This window comes from Pan troglodytes, chromosome 17 (genome assembly GCF_028858775.2).
Source record: "Pan troglodytes isolate AG18354 chromosome 17, NHGRI_mPanTro3-v2.0_pri, whole genome shotgun sequence".
Lineage (NCBI taxonomy): Eukaryota > Metazoa > Chordata > Mammalia > Primates > Hominidae > Pan > Pan troglodytes.
Window position 1 is genome coordinate 1,182,501 of NC_072415.2, and position 12,433 is coordinate 1,194,933.

A 12,433-nucleotide genomic window follows, 5' to 3' on the forward strand; every position below is an offset into this window, starting at 1 on the left:
CCATCACGGAGGCAGAGACAGAGGCGGCAGTCCGGGGGATCCGGTACCCCAAGGCACGCCTCTCGGATCGCTAGAGAAGGCTTTCTCACCGAGGGTGGGTCACACTCCCCCACACGCCAGCCGCCCCTCCTCGGGCCCGCAGAGGCGCCGAGGGACGCCTGGGGAAGGGAGGGGGCCTGCAGTACGAGGAAACACCTGCGTGCGGCCACCTTGAGCGTCCGCGGTCAGGGCGGGGGCCCGGCCGGTGCGCGCGTGCGCGCAACCCCACGAGGCCCCCCCGTCCACCCGCCTCCTTCCTTCCGAGGCAAAGCACCCCCGAAGTCAACCCACACACTACCGGTCGGAGGCAGAACGGCAGCCCCTCGGCGGCCGGCCGGCGCACGCGCCACCGGCCCGAACCCACCGCGATCGCTCACACGGCCCGCGCGCACCCGCCAGAGGGGAGCACGGGACGTGCGCTCGCCGGACCAGGCGGACGCCCTTCCCCGCGTGGGAGGGGCGCGTCTCGTCTCACTCGACCGCCTCGAACCCCACACCGACGAGCTCCCTCAGGACCCACGCGCGGACACCGCGGCGGCGACCGGAGGAGGGGGCACTGGGGGCGGGAATGACACACCACCGCTCGGCCTCGGGCACCTGAGGGACAACCCGGGGCGCTCCAGGAGCACCGCAAAGGCCCAAGCGGAGCCGACGCTCGCGCACACCCCCCGAGAGGGCAGCACGACGGGCCGGCGGGCCGGCACCCCCCACCACCGCGGAGGGGGGCCGCCCGCAAGTCCACAACCACTGGAGGCGACAGCGAGGGGTGCCTGCCGCGTCAGAGGACCCCGCCGCCCCGCGACGCAGAAGGCAGCGGGCGGGACGGCGAGGTCAGGCCGGGCTCCGCACCCCACACGCCTCCCCCACACGCGCCACCCGCAGGCGGGGAGAGGAGAGACGAGGGGACCCCGCGGGGCGGAGCGAGAAGAACGGTCCCGTTCGCCACGAACGTCCGCCCCTCGCCCGTCGCGGCTCGGACCCGGCCCGGGAGAGCACGACGTCACCACATCGATCACGAAGAGCCCCCCGGGAGCGGAGGTCGGCCGGCCGGCCGGCCGACGCCCTGCTCCGGGGAAGGGGCGGCGGACAACCCAGCAGAGACGAGAACGCCTGACACGCACGGCACGGAGCCAGCGGGGTGGGGTTGTCGCGGCCGCCCCGGGCGCCCGCAGCGGAGAGCGCACGGGGGCAGGGTGGCCCTCGCCGCCTTCCCCGCCGCCCCCAGGCGGGTCAGAGACCCGGACCCGGGCCGGCACCGGGAGTCGGGACACGCCCGGGCGCGCGAGAGGACAGCAGGCCCGCGGGCCCCAGCAGGCGGCTCAAGCAGGAGCACGGCCGGCTAGCCGGGTCACCGGTAGGCCAGAGCCCCGCACGCATCCGGAGTCCCAACCTCTCCAGCGACAGGTCGCCAGAGGACAGCGTGTCAGCAATAACCCGGTGGCCCAAGATGCAGACTCGGAGCGAAAGATATACCTCCCCCGGGGCCGGGAGGTCGTGTCACCGACCACGCCGCCGGCCCAGGAAACGCGCGACACGGACACCTGTCCCCAAAAACGCCACCATCGCAGCCACACACGGAGCGCCCGGGGCCCTCTGGTCAACCCCGGGACACACGCGGGAGCAGCGCCGGGCCAGGGACGCCCTCCCGGCCGCCCGTGCCACACGCAGGGGGCCGGCCCGTGTCCCCAGAGCGGGAGCCGGAAGCATTTTCGGCCGGCCCCTCCTACGACCGGGACACACGAGGGACCGAAGGCCGGCCAGGCGCGACCTCTCGGGCCGCACGCGCGCTCAGGGAGCGCTCTCCGACTCCGCACGGGGACTCGCCAGAAAGGATCGCGGCAGAGGGACCGCGGCCCGGCCCGGGGACCGCTCCCCGGCACCCGGGGGACGGGGGCAGGACGGTCCCCGGCTCCCCACGGGGACTCGGAAACGAATTCGGCCGCCGCCTCAGACGGCCAGGATGAGCGCGGACGGACCCGCGACCGGGCCGGGAAGGGCGTCCCCAGCCTCCCGCGCCACGCGCGGCGGGTCCCCGCGGGTCGCGGCTCGGGCCTCGGGAGCTGCGGCGCGCTGGTCGACCGGCCCGGGCAGCCCCACGCCCGGCTCGGGCCCAGAAGCGCAGCGACAGCCTCTCCCCCACATAAACCTGCACGCCAGAGCTCTGACTCACAAGCGACGCGCCACAGCTCTGGCGCCACCGGGCCAGCCGGGCTGACGACCGCGGGCTTTCCGGAGCTCTGCACAGCTCACAGCGGGGACGGTCCCCTCCCTCGGCAGCTGCCACCGCAGCTCCGGAAGCCGAGAGCACGATCTAAAAGCGGCCGCCAGATGGAGCCCGACGACCGCCGCGAACGTCAGCGAGACAGATCCGGATGGCAGGCAGGGCGGCCCGTGGACCGCAAAAGCGAAACCGTGAGCCGAGAAGCTCTTCCCGAGGCCGAAAACGCAGCCCCTCTGCCCCAACCCCACACACACGGTGCCCAAAACGCGTCTCTGCCTCGACCGCGACAGAGTCAGAAGACAACCCACGGCGCGTGGGTGTTCGGAGATGCATCTCGGAAGCAGGGAGGGAGGGAGGGAGGGAGGGAGGGAGGGAGGGAGGGAGAAAGAACACACAAGGACTCGGTCGCGGGTCGCTGCAGACACACGGAGAGGCAAAATGCATAGGCTCTTCCGGAATCCACGCAGAGACAGACGGGGGGGGGGGGTGGGGGGGCGGGGAATGGGGAAAAGAGACAGATGGTGAAAGGGAAGGAGGGAGGGAAGGGAGCAGGGAGGGAGGGAGGGAGGAAGACAATGGAGAAAAGAGAGACAATTTAAAAAACGTCGATACACAGAGAAAACTTTTGAAACACTCCATTTTTAAAAGACAGACGGAAAGGAAAGAAACATGAAAAAGAGAGAAAGAATGAGGAAAGAAACGAAGGAAAGAAGGGAAAAAGAAACAGAGAGGAAAGAAAAAAGAAGGAGAGACAGGGAACGAAAGAGAAATAAAGCACGAAGGAGAAAAGATCAGAAAGAGAGAGAGAAGGAAAGGAAGAGAGGAAGAAAAACCTACAGAAGGAGAGAAAGGAAGAAAGGAAGGAAGAAAAACGTAAAGGAGAGGAAGAAAGAAAACAGAGATAAGTACGTACACCTGTTCATTTATAAACATAAATACAACACTTTTCGTACGTAAACGTAAACGTATTTCTCGACGATCGCTTCTCTGTAGAGCGATGTGTATTTATTTGTATCACAGAAACACCTACATCTATCATATAGAAGGATGTTTCTATACAATCGGTACGTGTTTACTACACACGAGAGTAGTAAATGCAAAGATATACGCATTGTCGTTTACATACAAATGTACAAAAATGTTCACATTAATAAACGTCAGTAAATACATGGAAAGGAAAGAAATAAAAAAAACGAAATGAGTCAACAGGCCGGGCACGGTGGCTCACGCCCGTCATCCCAGCACTTCGAGAGGCCGAGGTGGGCGCATCACATGAGGTCGGGAGTCGGAGGCCAGCCTGACCAACACGGAGAGACACGGTGTGCCTACTAAAAACGCAAACATCAGCCAAGCCAGGCGTGGGGGTGCCTCCCTGTAATCCCCGCTAATCAGGAGGCTGAGGCAGGAGAAGCCCTCGAACCCGGGAGGCGGAAGGTGCGGTGAGCCAAGATCGCGCCATTGCACTCTAGCCGTGGAAACAAGAGTGAAACTCTGTCTCAAAAGGACGAAACAGAAAGAAAGAAAGAAAGAAAGAAAGAAAGAAAGAAAAGACAGAAAGCAAGCAAGCAAGAAAGCAAGCAAGAAAGCAAGCAAGAAAGCAAAAAAGCAGGAAAGAAAGAAAGAAAGAGAAAAGAAAGCAAGAAAGCAAGAAAAAAGAAAGCAAGAAAGAAAGAAAGAAAAAGAAAAGAAAGCAAGAAAGCAAGCAAGAAAGAAAAGAAAGCTAGAAAGAAAACAAAGCAAGAAAGAAAGCAGGAAAGAAAGCAAGAAAGCAAGAAAACAAGAAAGCAAGAAAGCAAGCAAGAAAGAAACAAAAGAAAGAAAGAAAGCAAGAAAACAAGAAAGCACGAAAGCAAGCAAGCAAGCAAGCGAGAGAGCAAGAAAGAAAGAAGCAAAAGACAGAAAGCAAGAAAACAAGAAAGCACGAAAGCAAGCAAGAAAGCAAGAAAACCAGAAAGCAAGAAAGCAAGAAAGCAAGAAAGAAAAAGAAAAGAAAGCAAGAAAGCAAGCAAGAAAGAAAAGAAAGCAAGAAAGAAACAAAAGAAAGAAAGAAAGCAAGAAAACAAGAAAGCACGAAAGCAAGCAAGCAAGCAAGAAAACAAGACAGCACGAAAGCAAGCAAGCAAGAAAGCAAGAAAGAAAAAGAAAGGAAAGCAAGAAAGCAAGCAAGCAAGAAAGAAAAGAAAGCAAGAAAGCAAGAAAACAAGCAAGCAAGAAAGCAAGCAAGAAAGAAACAAAAGAAAGAAAGAAAACAAGAAAGCAAGAAAGCACGAAAGCAAGCAAGCAAGCAAGCAAGCAAGCGAGAGAGAGAGAGAGAGAGAGAGGCTGGGCGCTGAAAGCAAGCAAGCAAGCAAGCAAGCAAGAAAGCAAGAAAACAAGACAGCACGAAAGCAAGCAAGCAAGAAAGCAAGAAAGAAAAAGAAAGGAAAGCCAGAAAGCAAGCAAGCAAGAAAGAAAAGAAAGCAAGAAAGCAAGAAAACAAGCAAGCAAGAAAGCAAGCAAGAAAGAAACAAAAGAAAGAAAGAAAACAAGGAAGCAAGAAAGCACGAAAGCAAGCAAGCAAGCAAGCGAGAGAGAGAGAGAGAGAGAGAGAGAGAGAGAGAGACAGAGAGAGAGAGAGGCTGGGCGCTGTGGCTCACCCCTGTCATCCCAGCACTTTGGGAGGCCAAGGCAGGCGGACCACCTGAGGTTGGGAGTTGGAGACCAGCCTGACCAACATGGAAAAACACCGTCTCTACTAAAAGTACAAACATCAGCCAGGCACGGTGGCCCATGCCTGTAATCCCAGCTAATCAGGAGGCCGAGGCAGGAGAATCGCTTGAACCTGGGAGGCGGAGGGTGCGGTGAGCCGAGATCGCGCCATTGCCCTCTAGCCTGGGCAACAAGAGTGAAACTCTGTCTCAAAAAAAAAAAAAAAAAAAAAAAAAAAAGGAAGAAGAAGAAGAAAAAAAGAAAGTAATAGAAAGAAAGAAAGAAAGAAAGAAAGAAAGAAAGAAAGAAAAGGCAAGGGCCAGGCAAGGCCAGGCAAGGCCAGGCAAGGCAAATCTACCTGCTTTCACTACATCTGGGGAGAATCGGGAAAGTCCCCAACAACAACAAGGCCTAAAGTGGAGCTGCCATCTGTCAAACCCGAGCGGAAGAGTCCACGCGGGTTAAAGACACGAAGAAAGACAAGGAAACCATCGACCGAGGAGAAGAACAATCTGGCCCAGCCAGGGTCTGTCTCCTGAGGTTGTCTGGGCAACCAGGGAATGGGACGGAGGGAGGGCGGGCCTCCGAGACTCCGTCTCGAAACAGAAATCATGATAATAAAATAAAAGTAAGTTAAAAAAAAGAAATCACGCATAATTCCTAACGTGTTTGATGCCTCGAAAGGCGAGAGGCGTACGTACGTGGATGTCACGGTGGGGTTGTTTTTTGTTGTTGTTGTTGTTGTTGTTGTTGTTGTTGTTTCTTTTTCCCCGGAAACTCACTTTTTAATTATTTTGTTGCATTTCATTTTCATTTTCATTTTTTTGAGACGGAGTCTCGCTCTGTCGCCCAGGCTGGGGTGCAGTGGCACGATCTCGGCTCACTGCAACCTCCACCTCCCAGGTTCAAGCGATTCTCCTGCCTCAGCTCGGCCTCCCGAGTAGCTGGGATTACAGACAGTACAGCACAGCACGGCGCCCGGCTAATTCTGTGTATTGTGAGTAGAGACGGGGTTTCACCATACTGGCCCTGTTGGTCTGACCGCCTCTTGATCCACCGGCCTTGGCCTCCCAAAGTGAGGGGGTGACAGGCTTGAGCCACCGCGCAGGGCCCATTTATTTTATTGCATTGTATTTATTTATTTTAATTTATGTATTTGTGTATTTATTTATTTATTTATTTATTTATTTATTTTTGAGACGGAGTTTCGCTGTTTTTGCTCAGACTGGAGTGCGATGGCGCAATCTCGGCTCACCGCAACCTCCGCTTCCCAGGTTCAAGCGATTCTCCTGCCTCAGCCTTCCTAGCAGCTGGGATTAGAGGCATGTGCCACCGCGCCCGGCTAGTTTTGTATTTTCAATTGAGACGGGATTTCTCCATGTTGGTCGGGCTTGTCTCCAACTCCCGACTTCAGGTGATGCGTCCACCTCGGCCTCCCAAAGTGATGGGATGACAGGCATGAGCCACCGCACCCGGCCTATTGTATTGTATTGTATTGTATTGTATTGTATTGTATTGTATTGTATTGTATCCTATCGTATCGTGTGGTATTTTATTGCATTGCAATGGATTGTATTGACTTATTTTATTCAGTTAGTTACTTTTGTGTTATTTTATTTATTTATTTGTTTGTTCGTTTTTGCCTGATCAAAGGTCAATCAGACCCAGTCGTCAAAGTGGCGATTTCCTAGGCAACAAAGGAGGGAGGAACTTGGAGGTGGGGGTGGGGGCGGTGGAGAAGACACAGTTGCCCCAGGCTGTGCGCAGGCGGCCTGGTGCTCCCTTCCTCTGTGAGGCCTCCGTTTTCAGAGTCACAGTGACCGCTAGGTGATGCCCGACGTCTGCCAGTGAGAGTGTCAGCCCGGAATGAATTGGGATCCCCTGGGGAGGGGGTGGGGGGAAGGATGGAGGCTCCCACAGCACAGTGGGTCACCGCGCCCTCCAAAGCGATCCCCACAACTAATCGACCGGGGCTCCTGGGGGGACGCAGCCTAAGTCCCCCACCCATCGGATCATCTGGAACTTCCGTCCAGAGACGAGAGACCGACTGGGCATTCTCTCAGTCAAGGTCCAAACTGAAAAGAATCACTGGCACGGACAGCAGGACTAAGGCCATTTCTAAAAGACTGGTTTCTGTGTTTTGGGTGAATCTGTGTATTTCTGTATCACAAAATGACTGACTTTGAACGTTACGATTTTTCTCCTCCTTACGTGTACGGTCCTGTGATAGACAGACCAGGGGACTCCTCAGCTCAGAGTCCATGAGGCCAGAAGCTGACGCCCCAAATTTCTATTTAGAATGAATTTAAGCACGCCAGCCAAACGCTCTGCCGTGAAACTGTCTGTCGGGAAGACAAGCGGGGGAGGGGGGAAGGGGGGGTCCGGGCGCCGTAGGCTCGCGCCTGTCATCCCCGCACTTTTGGGAGGCCGAGGGCCGGTGGATCCCTCGGCCCAAGCCTTGGCAACACGGTGAAACCTCGTCTCAAAAAAAAAAAAAAAAAAAAAAAAAAAAAAAAAATTACAAAAACTAACTGGTTTCATAACCTGGACTCAAAGTTAATAAATAGATAAATAGGCCGGGGGCGGTGGCTCACGCCTGTCATCCCAGCACTTTGGGAGGCCGAGGTGGACGGATCACAGGGTCAGGAGATCGAGACCATCCTGGCTACCACAGTGAAACCCCATCTCTACTCAAAATACAAAAAGTCAGCCAGGCACAGTGGTGGGCGCCTGTAGTCCCGGCTACTTGGGAGGCTGAGGCAGGAGAATGGCGTGAACCCGGGAGGCAGAGCTTGCAGTGAGCCGAAATCGCGCCGCTGCACTCCAGTCTGGGCAACAGAGCGAGAGTCTGTCTCGAAAATAAATAAATAAGTACATACATAAATAAATAAATGTAAATAAATAAATAAATAGATTAAAATTGAAAACTAAAAAAAAGTAAAATAATTTAAAAAAAAAAAAACGTAGCCGGCCGGTCACGATGGCTCACGCCTGTCACCCCAGCACTTTGGGAGGGCGAGGCGGGCAGATCCACTGGGGTCGCCAGTTCGAGACCAGCCTGACCCACATGGAGAAATGCCGTCTCTACTAACAATACAAAATCAGCCGGGTGTGGTGGCCCCTGCCTGTAATCCCAGCTACTCAGGAGGCTGAGGCAGGAGAATCGTTTGAACGCGAGAGGTGGAGGTTGCGGTGAGCCGAGATGGTGCCACTGCACTCCAGCGTGGGCACCAAGAGTGAAACTCCGTCCGAAGGGGAAAAAAAAAATAAGTGCTGTATTCTGTTATTTTTGCTTCCTACCCTGACAAGAACATAATACAGCTGTTGTCTTTCTGCCTGCCTGCCTGCCTGCCTGCCTGCCTGTGGCAGGGCCTCATTCTGTCTTTCGCCCAGACTGGAGCGCAGTGACACAATTATGGCTCACTCACTGCAGCCTCAACCTCCCCAGGGTTAGGCGATTCCTCGAGGGATCCTACGGCCTCGGCCTCCCAAAGTGCTGGGGTTACAGGCGCGAGCCACCAGCACCCGGCCTGAGTTAATACATCTGGTCTCACTACGTCTTAACCACGCACCCACGAAGAACTCAAGTCAAGAGAGAGTCGGCAAGAGACTCTCAGCATTCTCTCCCGAAAGCACGTGTGTCCCGAGCTCCTGTGGTTTCAGGTGGCCGCGCGTAGAGGAGAGATTTCCAATGTTTCCGGAGAGGTGCGAGCCACAGTCACTCGGGGCATCCGAGCACGAGATGGGGTTTCTGACAGCGACTGAAGGGCCAGGAAGGGCCAGAATCTGCCAAGGCCCGCGTTCCAGGGTGGGGCCGATGGAACCCAAGGTAGAGGGAGTCAGCGGTCCGCACAGAGAGAGCTCCAGCCCTAGGCCCCACTGTGCAGACCGAATCAGAAGGAAGAGAGTCCTTCGTCCTACCTGCCACATCCCTCACATCCCCCCACTGAACTTGGGAGTGGATCCGTGTTCTAAACACGAGGTGACTCTCGGTTTGCAATGGATCACAAGGGGCCGGGCTTTCCAGAGTCGGCAGGATAAAGAAGTCATTCTGGCTCGGACTCCCCCATCCCACGGTAAACGGTCGGTAACGGTCGCTGGTGACTTTAAATGAGCCGGGGCTGGCCGGGCCGGAGCCGCTATGGGGGTGGGGGGTGGGGGGGTGGGGGGGCGGTGCCTGAGGCACTGCAGAAAGTGGGCCTGAGCCTCGAGGATGGCGGTGCTGCAGGGACCCGTCCAGGCTGCTATATGGCAAGCACTAAGCCACTATGCCTACCGAGATGCGGTTTTCCTCGCAGAACGCCTCTATGCAGAAGTACACTCAGAAGAAGCCTTGTTTTTACTGGCAACCTCTTCTTACCGCTCAGGAAAGGCCTATAAAACATATAGACTCTGGAAAGGACGCAGTTGTACTACACCGCAATGCAAATACCTGCTTGCGAAATGTTGTGTTGATCTCAGCAAGCTTGCAGAAGGGGATCAAATCTTATCGGGTGGAGTGTTTCATAAGCAGAAAAGCCACGATGATATTATTGTTCCTGAGTTTGCTGATTCAGCTCGCTTTCCCCGTCCATCGTTGGGACATGTATATTGCAAGGCAGATCGGCTTACCAAAGGATCAGAATGTGACCAAAAGAGCCTTCGTTGAAATCCTTTCCTCCGGTGTCCCTTTGAATCATGATGTGAAACAGGGGGGAAAAGCCAGATCCTGACCAAACATTTTGATTCACATCTCTAGAGAGCTTTAGCAACTGCCTGTCCAAGTGTTGCGCCAAAACACTGGGACCTCGTCCTAGTTTATGTCACAGACAGCCTGAGACCGTTCTTACGGAAACACCCCAGGACACCGTTGAATTAAACGGATTGAATTGAGAATCTTCCAATTCAAAGTACTCCTTGAATACAGACTCCCCAGTGTCTTCTATCGATTCAGCTGTCCTTTCACCTGATACTGTCCCACTGGGAACAGGAACTTCCATATGATCTAAACAGGTTCAACATAAACCAAAAACTGGTCGAAGTGTATTAGGAGGACCAGCAGCAGTTAGTCCATGAGCCCCAAGCGTTGGCATTTTGCCATTAGAAGCCCCAAGTCCCGGAGACGGATCCTATGGACAAAACTGCACTGGTATTAGACACCTTCTGTCGTTGACGTGCCATCCACCGGAGCCCCTTCAAAAAAGTCTGTTGCCAGAATCGGCCAAACCGGAACACAGTCTGTCTTCTCGCAGAGGGGAAAGAGCCGAAAGGTAACCCCAATTCTTGCAAAAACACAAAGTTCTGGTGCGCCGACAAGGGCAACACCTCAGGTATTGAGCCCCACTACGGCATCTCCCCCAAATGCACCGCCTCGAAGAAATTCACGACTCTTGACTAGTGACAGCTCCACAACCGAGGAGAATAGGAGAAAATTAAAAGGGAAGTTTCCACCTAAAATCCCAAACAGAAAAACAAAAAGTAAAGCTAATAAAGGAGGAATAACTCCACCGAACATAAGTGATAGCCATGGAAGTGACAAAATTGGACTCTTCCATCATTCCAGAAGGGAAAATAGCCGCAATCGCGCCTCAGATTCAGGCTTTTAATCTACAAAAAGCAGCAGCAGCGGAAGGCTTGATGAGCCTTCCTCGTGAAAGGGGGAAAGGTCATTTAGCTTTGTGTTCTCACCACGGCAAAGAAGCTGTCAGTCAGTATCTTGAGCCATCTAGCTTCTCACCAGCGCAATACCGGTTGGGTACTGTGCCAAATTGGAAGGGCCTATTTTAAACTTTCAGAGTCCACGCAAGCTGAAAGAAAATTCTCAGAGGTTAGAAGGATTGAGAATTACAGAGTCGAAGGCATGGAGATCTGCTCTACAACACTTTGGCATCCTCCGAAAGATGTTGCTCTTTCAGTTCTGTCCAAAGACTTCACAGACAGGGATAAAACTTCGCCAGCCAGAGGCCTGGTGTGCTGCAGGGAACTGTTTCGGTCTGCAACGGGAACACGATATTGCGATTCAATTCTTCCAGAGAACTCTCGAAGTGGATCCAAATGATGCTTATGCCTATAGTGCATTAGGGCGTGAGCTTGTCTTCACTGAAGAATTGGACAAAGCATCAGCTTGTTTTCGAAATGCTATCAGGGTCAATCCCAGACATTGTAAGGCATGGTAAGTGGTAATGAAGTGTAAAGACAAAGCCCTATGGATGGTGCCGGTACTCGCTAGTTTTTCTGGTTAGATAGCTCTTTATTGTCACGAATTTGGTTAAAAAATACTTAGGGATGGTACATAGTGCTGAATAACTTCTAACTAAGATGTTTCCTTATGAAACGTATGTCTTGAACAAACTCTGAAATGAACTCATGATCCTAGAATACCAGATCCTTATACTCAACAGTTTCAGTCTTCTAGCAAACTTTTGCAGACGCTGTAGTTGTCTTTGGTTCGCGTATGTGTTTCTTTAGTTGTGTGACTTGATTTGTTACTTTTTCTTCGAGCACCGAAGTGGTGATGGGGACAAGGAGCGCTTGGGAGATTGGAAAGGAATAGCATAGTTCACTTATTGGAGAATAGAAAAATAGATGGAAACAACTCACGAGCTGCTGCTTTTTGACAGTGTTCCAGTTTACGGAGTTACTATGAAGAACTTCACGTACCCTTTCATGTAGCGGTCTCTCTGTTTGACTCTTTTGTACTCGTGTATAAGTGGGCACATAGGAAATTACTACCTAGGTCCTATTGTGATCAACTGAATAAGACATGAGAAAGTGTGGTCCTCCCTCTGCCTCAACAGCATACTCACCGTTGACATTGATTGCATTTTTCTGGACTGACTTCATAGTTTAAACGTCAAGAGAAGGCCGGGCGCAGTGGCTCACGCCTGTCATCCCAGCACTTTGGGAGGCCGAGGCGGGCGGGTCACGAGGTCAAGAGATCGAGACCATCCGGGCCAACACGGTGAAACCCCGTCTCTATTAAAAGTATAAAGATTAGCTGGGCGTGGTGGTGGGCACCTGTAGTCCCAGCTACTCGGGAGGCTGAGGCAGGAGAATCGCTTGAACCCGGAGAGGTGGCGGTTGCAGTGAGCCGAGATCACACCATTGCACTCCAGCCTGGGCGACAGAGCGAGACGCCGTCTCAAGAGAAATACATTAAAAAAATAAATACATACATAAGTAAATATCAAGAGAAAGTATAATTCTGAAGTCGTAACCCTGTGGTAGTTATTTTGTCAGATACGGTGGTCTTTGGGGTGACTTATTACAGCAGTGGCGTTCTATCATTTGATTTGCTTCTAAATCTGAAGCATTATATTACGGAAACATTTTTTGATTTGCGAATATGTTGTTCAATGGATCATATCTCATTTTGCTGTAGTAGTTACGTGGCCCGAAAGATGGCCAAAAAGATAGTGCCAGCTACTGCTGACCAACGTCACAATCAACTTGCCAATACTGCCTTCTCTTCCGATGGCTATGTTCTCCGTCCTATTTTAAGAACTC